Source organism: Sarcophilus harrisii, chromosome 2 (genome assembly GCF_902635505.1).
Source record: "Sarcophilus harrisii chromosome 2, mSarHar1.11, whole genome shotgun sequence".
NCBI lineage: Eukaryota > Metazoa > Chordata > Mammalia > Dasyuromorphia > Dasyuridae > Sarcophilus > Sarcophilus harrisii.
The window spans coordinates 650,799,772-650,821,126 of record NC_045427.1 but is presented as its reverse complement, the minus strand read 5'-3'; the positions used below and the strand labels follow the sequence as shown (position 1 = coordinate 650,821,126).

Genomic DNA, 21,355 nt, shown 5'->3' with positions numbered 1-21,355 from the left:
GTGTCTCCCATCTTCCATCCAGCCTCCACCCAGTTGCCACTATGGCTTGACATGATTTTTTCATGATCTGCAGGAAATGATATCTCTCCAGAGTATATGATGACCCCTGTCCTTAGTCTCTGCATAATGATGTTGTGATTCTTATTTATTTTCCATCAGAGTCTGGTAGTAGAAGGTGTTATCTATTACAAAAGGGGGTAAGAGAAGTTAAGCGTTTTCACCAGAGATGAGGAAGTAGAGTGAGGAGTGAGGGATGAGGGAGTGTTGTGGATTAATGATAAAAAACAGGCGTGACTTTTTTTTGGAGGGGGAAAATGTATATTAAAGGAGGGAATGGGACAGATCTTTCCTCTCCTTGGCTAATCATTAACCCCTTGGGAGTCTACCAGATCCCACAAGGTTGCAGTCCCTCCTTTTGGAGATCATTGATTTACATAGCTTTATTGTGATAATCAGCTTCCAGGTTACTCTCTACTCTTGACCATACCCCATACCATGTATCCGACACGGTTTTAAACTCTGAAACCCTCCTCCCAGCTTTCTGAGCATCCTTGCTTTCCCTCTCATCTTCAGCCTCTTTTATTTATTGGTTTCTTTTCTTCAGGCTGCAAACATTCCCATCTCTTCCTCATCTTTTGGTGGGGGAGGACAAAGACCCCTCTCATTTGACCTTGACATCCTCTCCAGTCAAGCCATTATCTGGGATGTTACTGGTCCGCTTTAAAATGAAGGACCAAGGACAGCGCCCCCTCATCCCGCTGCCCTTTATCTCGCCTCCTTTTTACCATCAGAAGAAAGGGGAAGGGATTGAACTCAGGACTGGCTTTGTAAAGAGAGCTCTGGGTTGAGGATGCCCAGGTGGCACCTTCTCTGTAACTTACGGTCTTACAGAGGTGAGAATGAGTGGGCCAGTATGGCTCAGTTAGCACCCGAAGCCGGTCTTCCCGCTTTCAGGACCACATCCCTGTCCACTCTGTCAGCTGCTTCTTACAAAGGGCTGCCCGCCTTTGCTTCCTTCCCCTCCCATTTACTTCTTAATCCTTTGCAAGTTGGGGTTTTTGACCCCATTCAAGGGAAGTAGCTTTCTCTGGGGCAACCTTGAACCTTCTCCAATCTGGCTTCAATTGACCATTCCAGTCTCATTTCCCATGACTCTTCTTCACGTGCTCAACATTTCATCCCAACTAGATAATGGTGGAGGGCCAGGGTGGGGGAGGATTCCCGATCCCATGGGGGAGGATACCATGATCTTGCTCTGTCTGCACCTCGGAATTTCCCCAAACTCCCCCTGATTCAGAGGCAGCGACATCTACAAAGATAACCAGCTAGAGTGGAGTGGAAGGGGACTGCTCTTCCAACTGATGGAGTCAGGAGAGGGTTTGCGGAGCCCTTGGGAAGTGGCTGAACTCTGAAGAAAGTCGGGGGGGTTCTGAGAGATGCAGCTGAGGAGGAGGGGAAGCTCAGGGAAGAGGGGATAGAGGTCCTTCTTTCCTTACTCTCCTCCCCCATCCTCCTGGTCCTCTACTCACCCTGCAAGTCCATGAAACCTTCCTTTATTCCCACATCCCTGTGTAGGAGTCTCTTCCCTTGTGTGATCTGCTTTTTAGGAATGCCTTATGTGAATGTATCTGCATACATGCTCTATCTTCCCAAAAGAAAAGAAGCAAAAGCTCTGTTATCTGTCTCTCTGGCTCTTTCTCCAGTTGTGTCTTTCCTTGCCTTTCTATCTAGCTACCCATCCTCTGGGACCCTCGCTCAGCCCACTATAAGTGACATAGCACATTTAGAGAAGGGTTCTCCAAGGTTCTCTAACTCTTCTACTGCTACCTCTCCTTATGTGAGCATCTGCAAATTTCTCTGGTCTTTCCACCCGGTTTGCTCCAATGACAGAGGAGCTGGACCAGCTGACTCCTGCCATCCCTTGCACCCTGGATCATTATTCTGGGACCTCCGGAGTCCCTTGCAGATCTAGAGCGATCTCCCACAGGCCAGATGGAAGCGGGAAGGGACGGGCGGGCCGGACTGGCCCAGCTTGGGAGGCAGCGCTTAAGTAGTTAAGAAGTGGCCAATCCTTCCCTTCCCTCCCGGTTGGCGTCTCCAGCAGTACTCCCTCCCTTCTTGGAGGGAGAAGCAGCCGGCGCTGCTGCCCGCTGTGTCCCGGGGCTCCCAGAGGGGAGGAGAGGCGGCCTTGAAGCAGCTGCACCCGCCGCCCACCCGGTACGTAGCCTCTCTCTGATCGCTGCCGTTCGCTTTTCTCCCCAGAGAACGGAGTCGGGCTCATTCATGTCTGCAGACGAGGTCCTCGGCCGGAGCGGTGGCAGATGCTGGCGAGCCGGCTTGGCCGGGGACGGTGAGGGCTGGGGCTGGGAGAGCCGCCGTTCCTCTGTCTTCTCCCCCTCATTACATCCACATCCTGGCTGGAGCTCTGACCCAAGGCCGGCTCTGCTGAGAGGTTGTCTCAATGTCATTATCCTAGCAGCAGCGGCCCCAGAGAACCAGCTTGTAGCCAGAAAACGCTTCCTGCATTGGGTGGGCATCAGTGTGCCTGTGGGAGAGCTGACAAGGTGGAGTGGACAGAGAGCCGGCCTCGGCTTTGGGTCCCACTACCGACCCAGACTGCCTGGGCCGTCCTGGGCTGCTCACTTAACCCCTCAGCACCAGGAGCCAGAAGTTGCTGGCTAATTGCAGATCTGCGTTAGTGGAGGGGTTTTCACACCAGGACTTTCCCACTCCAGTGAAGTGCACCAAATATGTTAGAGCTGGACTCAGAGACTCCAGGGAGTCCCTGATCTCATGGATGTTTGTGTTCTTTCCAATGAGGCAGATCCACCCACCCACCCATCCATCCATCCATCCATCCACCCACCATCCATCCATCCACCCATCCATTTCTCCATGCCTGGCCACCCAGTGCCATTCTCATAAATTCAGCAAAGGGACGAACTCGACATCCCCACTGCCACCACTCCATTATCCAGAGAGAGCTGGACGAGAGGCAGAGAGATTGAGTTTCAGTTCAGCCTCTGCCACTTTCCAGTTAATTGACCCTGCAGCTCTCCACTTTTTGCAGCTTTAGTCACCTTCTTTATGACACTTGCCTCCTCACAGGGTTGGGAAGTACCTCCACTGAGATTTTTGTACATATGTATATATGTGTGTATGTGTATGTAGATGTATGTATAAAATGTATGTCTGTTTATCTACTTATCTATTATCTATCTATATCATCTATTCATCTATCTATCTATTTAATATCTCTATCTCTATTATCTATCTATTCCATCTATCTATCTATCTATCATCTATCTATTATCTATCTTCCATCATCCATCCATCATATCTATCTAATTTATCTATCTCTATCTATCATCTATTTCATCTATCTATTCATCTATCTAACCATATATCCATCCATCCATCTATCTATCATCTATCTCTATCTATCTATCTATCTATCTATCTATCTGTTTATCTGCCAATCTGTCTATTTACCTATTTATTTATCCTTCTATCCATGTATCTACTTTTTGTGTGTATGTATATATAGATACATGTCTGTGTAAATACATATATGTATATATGCATAAAAGTGCTTTGCAAACCTTAGGGTGCTATATAAATCTCAGCTATTATTATAATTATTAAAGTTTGTTTATTAATTGTTAGGCCTAAATACAGAATATAAATAGATATACATAAATAGAGAAAATATATTTTTCTCTAATTAGGATATAATATTCAGATCCTCTGGAATAAACTTCTTTGGAATAACTTTCTGGAATACACTTCTTTGAATTCATCCTATGCCTCAGTGAGAGAGGAATCACCTGAAAGGAGACGCTTCCTTTAGAAGTGGAAGATTTCAGTCTCTGGAACATTTTCTGGCTGGAAATGGCCTTTAGAATTCGGCCTTCTGTTAAGAGGATTTCCCCCAGTGGTTGTTATCAGAGCTGTGCTGACCCTCCTGCACTTGCAGTGCTAATTGGGCTCTTTATTCCCACTCTACAGAGAATAAATGAAGGTCTAGAGGGAAGCAGGAGTTTTTCCAACTCCGGGACACCTAGGCTCTTGGAGGACATGGCAATGGAAGCTTGTGGGACGTTCCAGCCACTGCAGTCTCCTTTGGCTGCTGATTTCAGCAGTTAGCTGAGTTGTCCCAAGGTCAGTGGCCTTGGCCAATGAGTTGCCTTGAGCTCCATCTCCTGCTTCCCAACTTGCCCGTCTCCTAGATGGAGCCGACATTTCCTGCGAGGGCCACGTAGGGGACATTTTGAAAACACTTCCTCCCTCAAATCTGCTTTACACACTGTTTAAAATAGCATTATTAGAGATGAATTCATGTGAAGGCAGACTCTTTTAAAAGACAGGATTAAGAAGCCCTCAGTTATTCAGGCCTTAGTGTGCATTAGTTTAAGACTTTACTTTTAATAACTACTCGCAGATGTCTATTTAAATAAAACCCAGACACACACTTAGTGACAGGACCCTTTCCTCACAGTAAAGCTGGGAGGTAGGGAATAGCTCTCAGTACTTACAGTTTATAAGAACCAAGGCTCTGAGAAAATGAGAGTTGCCCATGATTGTGAGGGTTAAGGATGGCTGATCCTTCATTCTGGAGGATGGAGGTGTAGGGCTGCACAAAGTCATCAGCCTGACTCTCTCCACTTGAGTCCAATGGCAGGACCCGAGCCCAGAGAGTCAGTGCCCGGCGCTGGCCTGGGAGGCGGTGGGTGGCCAGGCTTGCATCCAGGCGATCTTCGGCTCACTCCAGCACACTTTTCCACGCTCATGCAGGAGACCACATCTCCAGTGACAAACCTCCCCGGTGGGGCAATGGAGCTCAGTGCTGCTTGCTCTCTGAGGGGAGCCCACCCGACCCTCTCTGGTTTCTCACAGTGCACCCCAAAGTTACTCTGCTTATTCTCTTCCCGTTGAAGCCAGTGGGTAGATTTTTGTGTACAGACACCGGGAAGGCAGGAGAAGCAATAAGGCAATTTACAGGTCATCGGCACTGGGGAAACCAGTCTCTGACTTCTATGGCTGGGACAGGAGATGAGAGTAGGAACAAAGAGGCCGAATCCGTTTAATCGAATGGCCGGATCCTTTTTTTTTTCTTTTTCTTTCTTTTTTTTTTTTTTTGTGAAAAAGGCAAACTTGGATGTCTTGGAAGAGTTTTTTGGCTGCAGGGGCAGAGACCAAGGGTCTTGGGGAGTTTTATCTTCATGAGCTAGTGATGTCCTAGATTTTGCTGCCAAACTAGTTCTTTTGAGAAGGAAAATCCCTTTGAGCTTTTCTTTGCTTGAACAGAGATCTTGAATTGGTCTTTTTTAAAAGGACACAAGAAACCCCCTTTGTCCCCTCTCCATTCTCCTTTACTTAGACCTCATTTTGAGAATTGGGTTGTACTGGGTATGTCATTCTCCTTTGCTCTAGGGGAGATGTTTTATTTCTCGGGATTATTCAGCCAATTAGGACTTTAACCAGTGGTCTGTATCCAGTCCAAATTCATGGCTATACTAAAGAATGATAGTGCTACTGTAAGGAGGCATTTGGGTGATATGTGGTCTTGGATATCCAGTCCAGGAAGACTGGAACCTCTGACACTTTCCGGCTTTGTAACCTTGGGCGAAGCTACTTGACCTCTGCCTCAGGTTCCTTACCAGTAAAATGGGGATAATAATAGCATCTGCCTTGCAGAGTTGTTATAAGGATCAAAAGAGATAATCAATAAATAGACATTTATTAAGCTCCTACTGTATACCTGCTAAGTTCAGGGAATACAAAAATGAGACAAAACACAGTCTTTGTCCTCAGAATCCAAGGTTAGAGTATGATGTTTGGGGAGGCAGCTAGATGACTCAATGGATGGAGTTCTGGATGTGGAGTCAGAAAGACCTGAATTCAAATCCAGCCTCAGACACTAACTAGTTGTGTCATCCTGGACAAGTCACTTAAACCTGTTTGCCTCGATTTTCTTATCTGTAAAATGAGCTGGAGAAGAAAATGCCCAACCACTCCAGTATCCCTGCCAAGAAAACCCTATGTATGGTCATGAAGAGTCTGATACAACTAAACAACAAATGATATTTGGGAAGTTCTTATGCTGTCTATCATTGCCTCCTGACTATTCCATGAATAGACCCCCCCATCTCTCAGCTCTGAGCCTTTTCTCGGATTGTCCCCCCTGTCTGGAACATGCTCTCTCCTCTGCTTTGACTGCCAACCTCCTTCGAGTCCCAACTAAAATCCCCGGAAGCCTTCCCCACCCCCACTTTAATTGCAATGCTTCCCCTCTTTTAATGCTCTCCTAATTGCTTGCTTGGTATGAATTTGTTGTTTTCTCCATCAGCCAGCAAACTTTTAAGGACAGGGACTGTCTTTTGCCTCTTTTTGCAGTGCTTACGACAGTTCCAGGCACACAGTAGGCACTTAATAGTTATTTGTTGCTTGCCTATTATTATTTAAAAGATCCATAATTTTGTGGATAACACAGATTGCTAAATCTAGGCCCAATTCAATGGTCTCCGAGTGAGATCAAAGAAACTCAGTACTTAACCCCTAGTAACAAAGGGAGCAGTAGCCCAGTCTGTCAACGTGTGGGCTGAACTTTGGATGACAGAGTTCATCTCCAGGTTCTTCCTCCAGCTTCTTAGAATCTTAGTTTCATTGATTCAGAAATGGAAGGGACTTTAGTGAGTCCAAACCCTCATCTTTTCAAATAAGAGTAGGGTTGGTTAATAATTTATCAAGCAAGTCATCCCCGTCCAACTTAACGTAAGGGGTAAGATGCCCAATCAATCAGTATCAGTCATAGACTTTGGACTAAGAATACAAAGTCTTTTGAAAGCCATTTGATGAAGTGAGAAATAAGAAGCCAGTTCCAGTTGTCTGTGGGATTTCCTCGTGTGGTCTGGTGGAGTCTGGTGGAAAAGCATTATGCTAGTTGGAATTGGAGAATTGCAGGAGGGAGAGTGAGAGTGGATAACCAGCACACCCTGGATGAGGGATCCCCCAGAGGGCATGGAGAGCCTTCCCCTGACTGGGCTTTTTTCCCTCATTCTCCTTGTTTCTGGAAAGTTTTAAAGAATCCACAACATCCTGGATTCTCCCATCTTTTCATCATCATTTGAACATTCTTCTGATACGGGGTTAGCTAGTGGTAGTGTCTACACTGGGAGCCAAGAGCAGACTGGGTTCAAATTCGCATACTCAGGGAAGGCTTTTTCAGCACCCCACAAATGGAACAGCACCCAGGGGCTCGGAGTTATGTGCTTTCTAAGGACATGCTCCCTAGGACTAACAGGAGAATAGCTTTTTGGGAGGATCTTTCCCATCTCAACTAAACTTGTTCTAACCTTAGTAAATTCCCCTTCCTAAAAGCTACTTAAGGTTGGCTGACTCAGCATAGTACCTTGCACACAGTAGGAGCTTAATAAGTACTTGTTGGAGAGGAGGAAGTAGTTTGATTCTTGATTCTGTAGTTAAAAGTGCTGGATTCCAACCACCCTGCTCCTGCCATGATTTAGGAGAAGCACAGCTCTCTAGGACCTCAATTTCTTCTGGGTCTGTATTCTTGGTTTTTGTTTGTTTGTTTGTTTTGCTGAGACAATTTAGGGTTAAGTGACTTGCACAGGGTCACACAGCTAGGAAGTGTTAAGTGTCTGAGGCCAGATTTGAACTCAGTCCTCCTGACTTCAGGGCTGGTGTTCTATCCATTGCACCATCTAGCTACCCCTGGGTCTGTATTCTAATGACCCAGTTCTGCCTGGGTTATTATTTGTATTGTATTCTGGAATAGAATTGTGAAAAATGCAGCAATGTTCTCAACCACTTGCAGACTGTATAACTTTGGGCAACTAATTTCACCTTTTCTGTTTCCTCAACTACAAATGAAGACTGAACTAGGTGACCTCCCTTATCCCTTCCAGCCTTTAATCCAACTTCATGACTTTGGAAGGTTCTCACCCCCTTCTCCAGGAGGGATGGCTTTGTCCCAGCCGCTATCAGCTCCCTCCTATAAACACCCATGTAATTCATCTCACTCAAGGATCACCTTTATCTCTTATGGCACATTCAAGGTCCAGAGCAATGGAGTATGGAAGGGCAAAGGCTCAGTTGAATCTCTGCCCAGTCAAGTGACAGAGACCCGGGCTCTCGTATGCTAAGGAGGCCGACTGGGAAACAGCCGGTTCAGTGCCCAGGAAAACGTCTGAAGTCCTGAGAGCTTTTGTCCAAGAATCCATCCTGCAGCTCCCTTTTGAGATAGAGGCTCTGGGATTCTGGCAGGGTGGGGAACCCCTTTGACCAGCCTATATTACCATTGATTCTTTCAGAGTGGGGGCTCTCATTGACTAGCCTTAGATCATACTTGATCCTGTCAGGATGGGAACCCCACTGACCAGTCCAGATCACCACTGATTTTGTCAGGGTAGAGAACCAAACTGAGCTGTGTAGATCACTATTGATTCTGGCAGTGGGGAACCCCAATGACCAGTCCAGAGCACCATTGATTCTGTCAGGTGGAGAACCTTACTGAGCTGTGTAGATCACCATTGATTCTGGCAGTGGGGAACCCAATTGACCAGTCCAGATCAAAGTATAATATACAGGCCATAATTTAAGCCATAAAAAAACCTCAACTGCATTTTACATAAATTTCAAGGTCCTAAAATCCATCAATAAAAAACATCTATTAAGCACCTATTGTGTTCCATAAACTGTGCTAAACCCTGGAGGAACTTACAATTAAATGTGGGAGACAACATGCAAAAATATATTCAAAGTAAGTTTCATGTAGGATAAGGAGGAAATAATTAAGAAACAGAAGGTAGGATTTGAATTGGGAGTTTAATGAAGGCAGAGAGGTTAATGGCTGGAAGAGACAAGGGAGGGTGTACCAGATGTGGGGGACAGCCGGGAAGAATGCCCGGAGTTGAGAGATGGACGGTCTTGTTCCGGGAATAGCCAAGAAGCCAGACTCATCGGATTGAATTTAGATGGAGGGGACCGAGGTGGGAGTTTATGAAGGGCTAAATGACTGCTAAAAACATTTTGTCTTTGATTCTAGAGGCGATAGGGAGCCACTGGAATTTAGTGAGTGAGGGAGAGGGGAGTAACATGGTCAGAATGCACATTAGGAAAATCACGTCAGTAGCAGAGGATGAATAGGAGAAAGGAGAGGCTACCTGCAGGCAGAGCCACTGGCAGGCTGTTGCAATAGTCTAAACATGAAGTGCTGAGAATTATAATATTAATTATTATACTAGACCGAAAAACAGTATTTTTCTACTTTTTAGTTGCCTGCCTTGGGCCATTTCTCTACATTCACTCTGGTTTGTAGCTGATTTTCTGATTTTAGAAATCAAGTCGCCAAGGTTATTAGAACTGAATGTAAGCTAAGAGTCAAGAAGCCCCATTCTTTTATAAAGCCTGAGTTTGGGCCTGGGCTTGGTGGTTGTTTACCCTTCATTTCCAGAGAGGACCAGTGACATCATGGGATGGAGTCTCCACTCGTGTGAGTTGGATTTCAGGGAGGCAGAACTTCACAAAGTCATCTGCCTCTTCCAGCGTCATCAAAATCCCGTGGCGGGACCAAAGTTAAAATGACTTGTGATGGCCCGGGATGCGGCAGGTGACCTTGGGCCTTCCGAGGGCTCCCCGATAATAATTTAAGTGACTCAGAGACATTTATCACTTCCTTATGGCTGAGGTTAAAGTTTGAAGTTGGAGTCTTGGATAAGTAGGAGTGCGATTATATTTTGAAATGCCACTGGATTTTTGTTTTAAAGAAAATGCTTATAAATATTTATTTGGGACAATGGCCAGAGAGCTGAATTTGGGTTTGAACATCTGGATTTGGACTCAGGTTCAGATATTTTACTTCTGTGACTTTGGGTAAATTCACTTTTTGGTGCCTTGGTTTCTCTTTCTGTAAAATAGGTGACCACAGCATGGTGGAATCGATGGAGAGTGGATATTGCACTGGTGGTTAGCTTTGGATGGGACTGTGGGTTGTGTGTTTATGTGTAGGGATGGATAGATATAGGAAGCTTTACCTTCGGTGGGTAGATATTTAATTGTTTGAACACGTTTACAGAGTTCCTTAAGGTTTGTAGAGCATTTGTGTAAGTTATCTCATCTGATAAATATATATATATATATATATATACATTTCACAAGTCTGGGAGTTAATGCTATTGCTTAAATACAATTTTACAGATAGGAAACTGAGTCAGTGGTTTGCCCAACACTGCACAGCTAGGAAGGATCTGAAACAGAGTTTGAAGTCAGGTTTTCCTGACTCCCAAACCAAGTGCTTTGTCGCTGCTGCTCCACACGCTGTCTCTGTACTCTCCAGTTTGCGTTCTGAGCATGTGGGTTTAGAAATATGCCTGCCAATGGGTGAATGTTGTGGGGGGGTTCTCCCCCAGAGGAGACCTCTTCTCCTTCCCCCGTTCCCACTCCCCCAATGTACACCTTGTTGAGCTGGGGCAGGGCTCCCCGTCCCTTGATGTGCCTTGTCTTGCTGGAAGGAACACGGGCTCAGGAAGCCCACTTTCCTCCCTGTTTGCTTTTCTCCTGACTGTGCCCTATCATGACGGGCCTCCTTCCAAGCAGACATAAGCACCATCAAATCCTGACTCTTGGGCTTCCCAAATGGGCCATTGACTTAGCCTCTTGTGGTCTGAGCTTCGTCTTCTGTAGGAGGAGGGAACCGGACTCGATGGGCCTCTGGGGTGCATCAGGTAGAGCTCTGGCGATCCCAATGATCTCACAGACTCGGAATGCACATGTGAACTGCTGAGCTGTGCCCTTTGGGAGCAGGGACAGGGAAAGTGTCGCCCCGAAACATGCTGGCTTTGAGTTCCTGCTGGGATGACAAATAGAGCGACAGCCTGCTCCTGCCCTCCCCATCCCATCCCAACATCTACCTTTGTAACCTTGCAGAGCAAAGCGGATGAGATTTGCTTTTGACAGATGCAATAAATTCTTATTTGAAGCTCAACAAGAGATAGAGTATCAGCAAAGCTTTTTTGAATGTTCCCTCGAAGCAGGTTCTTTCTCACCAAGCTCTGGGCTCCTCTGAGCACAGGCTAACATTACTCTTTTTGGTCACATGAATATTTCCCAAAATTCCCCCCCCCAAAAAAAAACCATCCCTTAGTGGAGAGTGACCTGGGAGCTCATAGGTAGATTTCTGGGGCTCCAGGCTAAGGAAAATGAGGTTGAAAGAGGCCCATTGATTTGCTCTTGCTTGTGGTCCCTCCAACCTTGGAAAGCTTTCATCAAGCACTTGCCTAGCTGCCTAAGTATGATGGAGGGAGGATTCTTTTCACATGGGTTGGATCAGATGCTGCAAAGATCCCTTCCTACCCTCGTATTCTGGGATTCTGGGAGCTGAGATTTTATGGGGGGAAATAGTCTGCAATCCCCAAAGTGCCCTTTAAATGCTAGGTATACTATAAATATGGTATTATTAAATAGATCAACACAGTACAAACGCGCCCCTTCAGGTCCGGAGACTCCTGGGAGGGTGGAAGCCGGAGTTGTGCATAAAATTGGGAAGAGATTAAAGGAGGATAGGAGGGTGGCCAGAGGGTTACGGGTAAAGGGATTGAAGCAATTGCTGTAAAAGAGCAATAAGAATAGGGCCTACCCCACAAGGTTGTTGTGAAGATCAAATGAGATAGCATATATAAAGAGCTTGGCAAAACTTAAAGCATCATATAAGTGTGAGCCAGTAGCTGAAATTTTTTAGCCACACTAATTCTCAAAGATCATCGGCCATGAGACAGAGGGGTTGCTATCTGCACTGAAGGAGAGAGGACATGGAGAACCATACCATAGGTCTTCAAAACATGGATTCTCACTAAGTCATTTTGAAATTTGGTTATTTAAAAATTAATTAATTAACTTTTAAATTTAATTTAATAAAAATTTTTTTAAAAATTGATTAATTAAATAAATTAAATCTCAAAATTAAATGTTAAATTGATGTCACTGATATCTAACATGAGAAATTGTGATTAGTGACATCATATGGTCCATAAGCAACATCATGAGTCCGGTGGGGCAACAATAAGAAGTTCCTACTTGAATCTCTTTTTTTCTCAAGCTAAAGCTTTTGCTCACTCTTTGCCTTTAATTTAGCCTGGTAGCATTTCTCTGAAACATTCTCCCTCCTGCTCCTAACCCTGAGCATCCTTCTTGTACATTCAACCAGCCCCTTTCACACGAGGGTCTCCCTGCTCCTCCAGGCAGTCCCTCTTTCAGTGACTTTGTGTGTATTGTACTATGTATTTACTGACTTGAGTCTGAGTTGTGCCCACCCAGGAGAATATAAGGGAGTGTTTCATTTTTGGCTTTCTGTTGCTGACTCCCAGTAGCCTTATACATAGTAAGTGCTAATGCTTGAATTGAACAGTATTTTAAGGATACACTGTGTGTCAGGAGCCGTCCTGGGCACTGGAAATAAAAAAAAATCTGAAAGTCCCTATTCCAAGCAGTTTACATTTTAAAGCTCACATGGTTATAATAAGCATAAAATAAGACTGTGAATGTGAAAAGGATTTCGCCTGGAAAATCCTGAGTCAAAATTCAGCTCAGAATAATATCTATGTACAAAATATTTTTATAGTTTGAAAAAAAAGATACTTTGCTTAATTTTTTTTTTCTAAATACTTATGAAGTTACTCAGGTAAGTCAATACTAGAATTATTTTTAGACTTGGGATTTTTTTTGGGGGGAGTTAAGATCTTGGGTTGTTCCCCTAAATTCCTATTCCCTGTGTTGAGTGTTCTTGGCAGCTAAAGAGCAAAGGTGAGAGCTTATTCCTTATATCCACTGAGAACATAAAACTAGTATTTTTTAGAAAAATTCTAATTTCAAATGAACTCTATATGAGATGATTGAGGCCAGTTCCAATGATCTCGTGATGAAGAGAGTCATCTGCACCCAGAGAGAGGACTGTGGGAACTGTAGACCACAATATTGCATTTTTCACTCTTTTTACTATTGTTTGCTTGCATTTTACTTTCTTTCTCTTTTTTTCCTTTTTGATTTGATTTTCTTTGTGCAGCAAGATAATGATATAAATATGTCTGCATATATTGGATTTAGCACATATTTTTAGCACGAATATAGAGTGGATTACTTGCTATGTCGAGAGGGGGAGGAAGAGGGAGAAAATTGGAGTGCTAGATTTTCCAAGAATTAATGTTGAAAAATTATCCATGCATATGTTTTGAAAATACAGCTTTAATAAAACAAGAACAAAAACAAATGAAACCCATGTTTTCTGCTCCTGATCTCTCTGTCAAAGGACTGGATTTAATCTCCAGTCTCTGCCTCTAATAAATAATCAGTGTGACTTTGCTCTCAGCCAGAGTCTTCCCCAGAAAGTAAGAATATGGGCTGATGGATTTCCAAACATCTCTCCAATGCCCTCCGCAAGCACTCAGGCTAACAATAGCATTCTTTTCAGAAGCCATTTATGAAAAAGGACAGATGGCTAGAACCTGAGCCCCTTGACTTATAAGCTCTTTTCAGGTGAGCTTCGTTTCCTTAAGTTGATCAGTCAATAAACATCAGGAGTTGGGATAAGTGCAGATCCTATGGGCCTTGTCTCTGATCCTTTCACCCTTTCGTTCAGAATTCTTTTAAAAAACTTCCAGAGTCTCATTTAAGGAGTCCCAGCAACCGGGACGGAATTGGGATCCCAAATAAAAGTATCATATTTGCATCTGCCCAGGGTCTCTTGGGTTTTCCTCATATTCTTGTACCCATGATACTTTGCCCACTCTTAGTTCCAGTGTCTTTTCTTGGATCCCCGTCTCTCACCAAGGTTCTGAAGCTCTGTGGCCACAGCATCTTTGCATCCGTGGCAGTGAAAAGTCTTACTATTCCTAATCTTCCCTCATAGCTGCTCTATCGGGGAGCTCCATTTTTCTGTTTTACTTGTTCGTGTATCTGCCTTTGATCTTGTGAAGGGGAAGGGGAAGAAGCTGCTCAAATGTTTGTTCTGTTACCCGTGGGGCCATTCTTGGGTGCTGCTACTTTCCTTTGCTAATTCACAAATTAGGGACAAGAGCTTGCCATAGGCCCAGGACCTTGATTTGAGGGTTGGGAAATAAGGGGGTCCCATTTAGTGGATGGGAATTGAATGTGTGGATTTCTACAGACTCAGAGGTTACTCTCAGGGGGCAAATGCTGAGTGCTGGACCAGGGATGAGCAGTCTCTCATTTTACTTTAACCTTGAACATGACCTCATCTAAGTCCTGCCTCAATATTGGACTTTTGGGCTTCTCAGATCTATGATCCTTTCCCTTTCCCTTTTCCTTTCCCCTTCCCTTTCCCTTTCTCCTTCCCTTTCACTTCCTTTTCCCCTTTCCCTTTCTCCTTCCCTTTCACTTTCTTTTCCCCTCCCTTCCCTTTTCCCTTCCCTTCCTTTCCCTTCCCTTCCCTTTCCTTGCTTTCTCTTCCCTTCCCTTTCTCCTTTCCTTTGCTTTCCTTTCCTCTTTCCTCTCCTCTCCTTTCCTCTCCTCTCCTTTCCTCTCCTCTCCCTTCCTTTCCCTCCCTTCCTTTCCCTCCCTTCCTTCCTCCCTTCCTTCCTCCCTTCCTTCCTTCCTTCCTTCCTTCCTTCCTTCCTTCCTTCCTTCCTTCCTTCCTTCCTTCCTTCCTTTCAACTAACTCCTCTGAAAGCTGCCTAGGGCACTGAGAGGTTAAACCTCTTTCCCACAAGCATTGAAGCCAGGTCTTCTACACTCCAAAGCTACCTTCAGCTCTTACTCCATTCCCTGTTGCCTCATGCATGCTTATATGTAAAATGGGTGCAGTAGTAACTGTCCGACCGACCTCCCTGGTCTGTGGTAGGAATCCGGTGAGATTGCAGATCTAATTGTTATATTAATGTTGCTCAACATTGGTGCATTAACGAGAAGAACCAGCATAGACCAATGTGAGGGACCCATTCGAGGACTTTTTGTCTGTATTTTAGCAGGTAAACCTGCAAAACTCCTGTCCAGGAGCGAGGTTTCCTGGAGCCCCCAGGATCCTGCTGCAGGCACCTTAGCAAGCTGCCTGGGCTTGCTATCAACCTGCCCTTATCTCCTTTTAGACTTAGGACGCTGCGAACAGTCCAGCCCTCAGCTGAGGGATCTCACTTGCTTTGGAAAGTCTGGACTCTGTGCAGGGGCCCAGATCCCGGGAGACCGGCCGCCTCCTACGTGGGATGGGCGAGAAGAAAGCCTTCTAGGAGCCTGCTGCTGGGGGATTCTCAAGCTTGGGGAGCCAGTGCCCTGAGGTAAGAATGCCTGGTGGGCTTGACTGGGGTGGGGGGGAGAGATGACTTTCCTTGCCTCAGTTTTCTCCTCTCTTAAATGTGCACAATACTTATGACTGTGGGTAGGAAAGCAAGGATGTAGAGCATGACATGAGCATAGACTCAGATTAATTCTATTGTGAGGAAAGCACTTGTGCTGGGTTGCTTTTCCTTTTGGAAGCTACAGTTTCTCTTGTGATCGTCTTTGTATTATCTGACTGTACTGGGACATCAGGACAGTGGCTGGGTAGGATTTTAGCGTGAGAGCGGGACCAATGCTGGATTAGGAGCGGGTTCAAATCCTGCCTCTGCCATTTGCTGCCTGTTTGGTTTCAGGAACGTCTTTTTGCCTCTTTGGGATTCAGTTTTCTCCTCCATGAATCAAGAAGGTTGAACTTGGCCACCTCAGAGGTTCCCCTTCCACCTTTCCCGCTTTGATCTCTGCTGTGATCTCTCCCTTGGGGTCACTGGTGGTCCAAGGTCTGGGAGCTTCAGGGCATCTTAGAGGGCGCTGACTCCAACCTGTCTCATTTTACAAAAAAGGAAACTGAGGTCCAGAGGGCTCCCAGGACTCGCCCAGCGTCGAGCAGTTAGGAGGTCAGGCAGAATTTGGACGCGGGTCTTTGGGTTCAGCTCTCTCTCCTCCCTCCCTCCCTGCCTCCCTTCCTCCCTCCCTCCCTTCCTTCCTTCTTGCTTTTCTTCCTTGCTTCCTTCCCTCCATCCTTCCTTCCTTCCATCCTTCCTCCTTCTCTTCCTCCCTCCCTCTCTTTCCTCCCCCTTCTCTGTTTTCTTCCCTCCTTCCCTCCCTTCCTCCCTTATCCACATGTATAACCTGTATCAGACTGCTTACCCTCTCAGGGACAGTGGAGAGGTTAGAGAGAGGAATGGAATTTAGAACTCAAAACTCGAAGAAGTGTTAAATCATGCAAATTGTTCTTTTACATGTACTTGAGGGAAATAAATATTATTTTAAAAAGTTTATAGCCCTGGGGAAATCCAAGATTCTGAATCCAAACCCTCAGTACTTACAGGCAATACTTTGACAGTGTAATTCACGCCTATACAATAGAGACAATACCTTAAAATACTTAAAGGGAATCCTCAGGTTGCTCCTAAGACTTCTCTAGCCAAAAAATCCTCAGTGCCTTTAATTGATTCTGCCAGCATGGGATCAATCAACTAATAAGCATTTATTAAACACCAATTATTTCCCCAGCATAATTCTAGGTGCTGGAAATACAAAAACAAAAGCAAAAAATGTCACTGTTTATGTCCCCGGGTATCTTCTACTGGGAGAAACAACAGATAAATAAATACAAAGGTTAATGACAAAGTAATTTGAGGAAAGGTTATGTTAGTAACTGGGGAGATAAGAAAAATCCTTCTTCCAGCAGGAAGCCCATGTGCTGAGCTTTGCAGTAAGCCAGGGATTCTGAGAGACAGACATGGAAAGATCATTCTGGGCATAGAGGGTAGGTCCAGAGGGGGACACTTGTGCAAAAGCCCGGAGGTGGGAGAATGCCGCTTAAAAGGATCAGCAGACAGGCCATTTCGGCTTCTTCATCTTGGTTTTCCACCTTGGGACACTCTGGCTTGCCAGCATCCTTCTTAAATGGAAGTGCCCAAAGGTAAACACAGTTCTCCAGAGAAGGTCTGGCCAGGGCAGCGTGCGCCAGTGCCTGAGTGCCCTGGGAATGGGCAAGAGATGAAATCTGTCAGTTACTGTGCAGCAAATAGTCGGCAGCTCTTGTTCGATCCCAGTCCATATTCCCAAAGAGATTGCCGGCTTCTGGGAAAGAGGTTTGGATGGGATTGTTGGGAGAATGGGGAAAAGGAAGGACGAATTCGAATCTCTGTCTGTCAGAGATGGACAAGCTTCAAGTGAGACAAAGAATGATGGAGCACGCTCTCTTTGGACAGCAAAGACTTAGTTATTAAGCTGAGACATTCATCTTCACCCTCTGGCTATTTATATAGACTGTCTATTTATATAGACCTTGAGTGGAATCCTTCCTTATCTCAGCCTCTATGGATGTAGGAATCTGCATACTTCCTTTTTGCACAGGGATTCTGAGTAGGGGAAAGGGAACGACCCTGGAGCCCCCCAAGAGTATATAATGTTAGGTTCTTTTAAAGTTACAGGAGGGAGGTAGATCCCCTGCCAATTTGAAGGGGCAAGCAGTTAGGTACTTTTGGGGGGATTCCGGCACCCCTAGTGCTTACAAGATTACAAAATGGTGGGCTGACAACAACGCTGTGAGACAGCCACTGGTTTTATCCCTGTTTTATAGATGAGTAAATTGAGAAGCAGCTTAATTAAGCTCAACAGTCATTAATAATCTGTTCTATGTCAGGCACAGTGGGAAGTATTATAGATAAAAAGATAGAAATAAAAGTTTCTCTCCACCCTAAAGGAGCTGACATTTGACTGGAGGGGGGTAGAGGCAGCAGGAGAAATATTCACCAGGCTTTTTACTTACTCACAGTTGTGGTGTTCTCTTCTTTAAAATATAATATAAGATGGTTCTCTCTGGGAGCAGGTTTCTTGGGGAGGTTTTCTGGAGGCAGCCTTAGTATCAGTTAAAAGTAATAATCACCTCAAATGCAGCCAAATGATAAAAATGCAAATGTTTATTTTCTCCTTCCTTGGGCCCGGTTAGCTTTCTTAGAGGCCTCAGCTTTCCTTGGTTCTGAGAACTCTTGCCACTAATCTTTTGCCTCTGCCAGTTTCGGTTTCTCTTCTTCCAAATGTCTTCAGCCAGCACCAAAGTGAAAGTTGGAGTGAATCTGACTTCACCTTTGAGAGTGGGCTTCTTCTGAACTGCCTGTGACTGATTCACTGAAGCTCTATTTATGCTCGGTGTAAAAGGTTGACTCCTCCTCCAACAGTGGGATTATGGGATCTGAGAGTGGGATTATGGATTTCTGACTTGTGAATCTCATACTGAATATGACTTGTAAATCTCCCAAAAGTGTGAACTCCAATGAGTACTTAAATACCTTAGAGCTAGAGAATTTGCTAAGTACCATGCTAAATTAGCACTTTGTAAGGATTCCAACACACAGTAACATAGGAAGTAGCTGGACTTACTAGCAGCCCAATACTTTATATTCTGTAACATCAATTCCCATAGTTCCTGGGGTGGAGTATCCTCTCCATTGTGCCACAAAAGATCCCTAAGACCATGGGCCATTCTGAGGGAGTTTCTGGGTCACACCACTTCCACATCCTATGGGGGGAGCTTACTCCCTTTAGTGGTCAAGCCTTGATTTGCCCAAATAATGGGATGTGGAGACGAGAGAGAACAAGTCTTCCTTGTGTGGGATTTGACCAAACTAACGATTAGTTGGTTAAGATTTGGCTTTCCTCGATACAACTGAGAGGTTGGGTGAAAGGGACCTGCCTAGAGTATGTGCCTTGAACCCAGATCTTTGGCTGAGCTCAACTTCCTCACTTTATTTATTTATTTTTTATAAATTATATATATATATTTTTTATTAAAGCTTTTTATTTTCGAAACATATGCATGGATAATTTTCAACACTGACCCTTGCCAAACCTTGTATTCCAAATTCCTCTCCCTTCCCTCCACTCCCTCCTCTAGATGGCAAGTTATCCAATATATGTTAAACATATTAAAACAAATGTTAAATCCAATATATGTACACATATTTATACAATTCTCTTGCTGCACAAGAAAAATCAGATCAAAAAGGAAAATATGAGAAAGAAAATAAAATGAAGCAAACAACACCAGAAAGAGTGAAAAATGCTATGCTGTGAACCACATTCACTTTCTCTGGGAGTAGATGGCTCTCCTCATCATGAGATCATTGAAACTGGCCTCAATCTCTATGGTTTTTTCCTTTTCTCCCAACATGATTCAGAAAGAAATGTGTATTAAAAAAACAATTAAAGTACATGTTTAACTGGAAAAAATAAAGAAAACAATTAAAAAAACAAAATGCTATCCATACCCAGAGAAAGAACTAGAGTGTGAATGTAGATTGAAGCACACTATTTTCACTTTTTGTTTGTTTTTTATTTTCTTTCTCTATGGTTTCTTTCTTTTCTCCCAACATGATTCATAAAGAAATATGTATTTAAAAACAATTAAAATACATGTTAAACAGAAAAATAAAGAAAACAACTAAAAAAAGAAAATGCTATCCATACCCAGAGAAAGAACTAGAGTGTGAAGGTAGATGAAGCATACTATTTTCATTTTGTTTTTTGTTTTCTTTCTCTGTGTTTTTTTCCTTTTGATCTGAGTTTTTCTTCACAACATGTCTAATGTGGAAGTATGTTTAACACGATTGCTTGGTTGGCTGTTATCCTTAATTCTCAAAGAGAACCCAAATGACATCCCTATGTTAGAGTCAACCTATAGTGTGTCTGATTGTGGCTGATCAGATCATTATGGGCTTGGAATGCTCTGTTACAGATTGAGCCCCCAAAGTTCCTATGAACATTTGGGGGGGCTCCTCTAACTTTGTGCAACTTCCATTTCTTCTGGTCTACCTCAATCCTGCTTTGCTCATAGACCACGGCACCTTCTCCGATGAGCGGGTGCCATGCTGGGCGGTCCTGGGCCAATGTCTCCCGTGTCATACAATGGATTCTAAGGTTCTTAAGAGAGACCTTGAGAGTGTCCTTGAATCACTTTTTCTACATTGTCATGATTAGAGCTTTCTTCAAAGGGTTCCTCTGGTCTAACTGATGGAGCAGACTCCATCTTGGTTGGCTTATGTGGGTTTCATTTAAGGACACATGGAAGAGACAGGCAGATTAGCTGCCTCAAGTTGGCCCTAAGCAGTCCTAACGACATTGTCCTTACAATGTCCTTGATTTTTAGTGATGGGAATTTGCAGGGCACAAATCAGGACTCCCCTTAGAGATGATGACTCCATGGTCCTTAGTCCCCCTGTCCCCATCACATCCCCTCATCTCCTTTTGGGGGTGAGGGTGGGCTTGTGATTAAATTGGGGCTCTAGACCAAGGAGCACATGTAAATAAGATTTGGCCTGACCTAAATCTGGTTCATTCTGAAAAGAATTTTCCCTACTCTGGTTTCAAGAATCAGGGTATTTTCAGGCTCGAGTGCTCCATGAAGGCTGAGATGCTTAGCACGCTCATAATTCTCATCAGTAGAATTAGGGAGTTGTACATGGAGAGAGCTGAGATTTGGAGAGCAGATTTGAATTCGCAGCCCAAAGTTCTCAGCAGACAACATCTACGTTCTCTTCCAGCTCAAAATCTATGAGGGGTTGGACAGATTTTTGTGTGTAGAATTTTTGCATGTTAGTGAATATATATTATGAAAGGCTTCCTATGTGCCAGGAACTGTGCTAAGTGCTCCCATGGGAATGGGAACTGTTTGAGGGCAGAGCCAGGTTTTTCATTTCTTTGAATATTTCAATATTCCCATTGCTTAGCACAATGGCTGACACTTAGTAAGATCTTATACATGCTCATTGAGTGACATAATTCAATCTGACAGCATCCCCCCAGGGGAATCCCCCAATTGGGAAGAGGGGTGGGTTCTTGGAGAGTGTGTACCTTGATTTGGGGCTATAATTGCCTTTCCCCTTGTCGTTCCACATTCTTTTCTTGCTCCCTATTTTCTGGTCGGGATTCTGGAAGAGAGCAATGGCCAAGCGCACCTTCTCCAGCCTAGAGATCTTCCTCATTTTCCTCCTTGTAATGATGACGGCGATCACAGTGGGCCTGCTGACTCTGCTCTTCATCACCAGTGGGGTCTCAGAAGACAATAAAGGCAAGTGATCTTACGTTTCTAGATCCTTTGGGCAGTCCTGGAGCATCTGGGCTCCTGGAGATCTGGGAACTTGCAATAAGGGACTGATGGTGACCCACTGGGCAATCCCAATGGAATTATCTGGGTAAGACCCACAGAGTGGCTGGAGATCTGGCTTTGCATTTGGAAAGCTTGGGTTTCCAATCCCAACTCTGTGGTTTCTTTTTGTGATTTTAGGTGAGTTTTCTCATCAGTAAAATGAAGGGGCTGGGTCTTAAC

General features: G+C 44.5%; 1 long non-coding RNA gene across 1 annotated transcript; it reads left to right on the top strand.

Moving 5' to 3' along the window:
* Positions 1–1,958: 1,958 nt before the first annotated feature.
* Positions 1,959–21,096, top strand: LOC116422002. Its single transcript, XR_004232609.1, has 3 exons — positions 1,959–2,217; positions 15,117–15,302; positions 20,965–21,096. It is a non-coding gene; the product is annotated as an uncharacterized LOC116422002 (long non-coding RNA).
* Positions 21,097–21,355: the final 259 nt, after the last annotated feature.